Here is a 1,824-nt window from a genome sequence, read left to right as displayed (position 1 = left end):
CCATCTGACTCCAGCAATGAGAGCTCTTGTTCTATGTTCTCTTCTTCCGCTATTCATGGGCTTTACAGCATCTGACAATGTTTTGCTGCCATCAAAGAGGCTGTCAGTAGTTTATTCCTCTGAAGCAGACAGCCCATTCCTTCTTTCTACGCTGTTCTTACTCAGGAAGCTCTGCTGAGACCTATTCATTTTGGGTGACACTGCCAGCATTTGAAATACAAGTGACATAGCTTCCAGCATGAGGCTTATTTGTGTTTTATTGATTATGAAAAGGCATTTGACTCTGCAGACAATACCAAACTATGAAGACCCTTGAGAAGAAAGGGAATTCAGAAACACATCATTGTGCGCATGCAAAACCAGTACATGGCTCAAGAGAAATTTGTGCAAACCGAATAAGAGAATACTAGATGGTTTAAAATCAAGAAAGGTGTGAGTAAGAGTTGTGTCTTCTCACCATAACTATTCAATCATTATGCTGAGCAAATACTCAGAGAAGCTGGGGATATGAAGAAGAATGCAGCATCAGGATCAAAGAAAAGCTCATTAACAACCTGTAATATGTAGATGATATTACACTTGCTGAAAGTGAGGAGGACTTGAAGCACTGATTAAGCACTGCTGATGAAGATTACTGCAGCCTTCAGTATGGATTACAACTTCATGTAAAGAAGACTAAAATCCTTACAACTGGACCAATAGGTAACATCATATGATCAATGATAAAAGACTGAAGTTGTTGAAGATTTCATCTTGGTTGGATCCCCAAACAATGCTTGTGGTAGCAGCACCCAAGATATCAAATTAAATGAATTGGCTGAATCTGCTGCACAAGAACTCTTCAAAATATTGAAAAGCAAAGATGTTCTCTTGAGGTTTAAAGTTAGCTTGACTCAAGCCATGGCGTTTGCGATTGCCTCATATGCATGCATGTAGAAGTTCTCCCTTGAATAAGGAAGACCAAAGAAGAATGTATGCATTTGGTTTATAATGCTGGCAAAGAATATTGAACATACCATGGACTGCCAAAAGAAGAACTAAATCTGTTTTGGTAAAAGTACAGTGAGAATGCTCCTTGGAAGCAAGGATGTAAGACTGTCTCACAGTCTCTGGACAGGTTACCAGAAACGACTTGTCTCTAGAAAAGGACATCATGCTTGTTATAGTAGAAGGGTAGGGAAAAAGAGGAAGACCTTCCTTACAAGGTGGATTGACGCAGTGGCTGCAATATTGGGCTCAACAATAAGAACAATTGTGAGCATGGACTGGGCAGTGTTTCTGTTGTACATAGGCTTTCGATGAGTCAGAACTGACTAGAATGTACCTAGCAACAACAATTAAAAGCAACGGTATGCTCAGTTTGAGGCTTTTCTCCAAGATTTGCTGAAGGTGAAGCAGAGTCTTTAACTACCATGATTCTCCCACCATGCATGCCATTGCTTCGTCGTCTCACCGACTGGCCATTTTCCGAAGACACTTGACCACTTAACCATGAAGATCCTTGACCATGAGGTGAACATTATACCGATGATTGCCAAAGTAGATGGAAATTTCTAGAAATGAATTACAGAAGGTTAAGCTCAAGCTCATGAGTGAACTGGTTAGCCATGTGTCCAGATATGCCAGTTCCCGACAGATGATGAAACTATTGCAAATAGCAATTCTTCAATAAATGGACATTTGCCATTTGCCGTTGTGGGAGGTATGGGTGAGGTTAAAGTTGACAATAAGATGGTCAAAGCCCCCCTGGTAGGGCAGGATCAAGGGGAACGTAACAAAGAGGAAGTGCTGAAATCCTGGTGGGGACTGAGCATGATAGTGGGA

The 1,824-nt window shown here is 41.1% G+C and overlaps 1 protein-coding gene and 1 pseudogene across 1 annotated transcript in view; one reads left to right on the top strand and one right to left on the bottom strand.

The window, feature by feature from the left end:
• LOC101641044 (immunity-related GTPase family M protein-like) overlaps positions 1-1,824 on the bottom strand; it is an 18,028-nt gene that overhangs the window by 5,895 nt on the left and 10,309 nt on the right. The window lies entirely within an intron of this gene.
• The window catches only part of LOC101641355, a 2,952-nt pseudogene continuing 2,487 nt past the window's right edge, over positions 1,360-1,824 (top strand).

Source organism: Echinops telfairi, unplaced genomic scaffold (genome assembly GCF_000313985.2).
Source record: "Echinops telfairi isolate 266 unplaced genomic scaffold, ASM31398v2 ScPeMD7_7469;HRSCAF=8507_0, whole genome shotgun sequence".
Taxonomy (NCBI): Eukaryota; Metazoa; Chordata; class Mammalia; order Afrosoricida; family Tenrecidae; genus Echinops; species Echinops telfairi.
The sequence above is the reverse complement of the archived record's forward strand: the minus strand, read 5'-3'. Positions and strand labels throughout refer to the sequence as shown.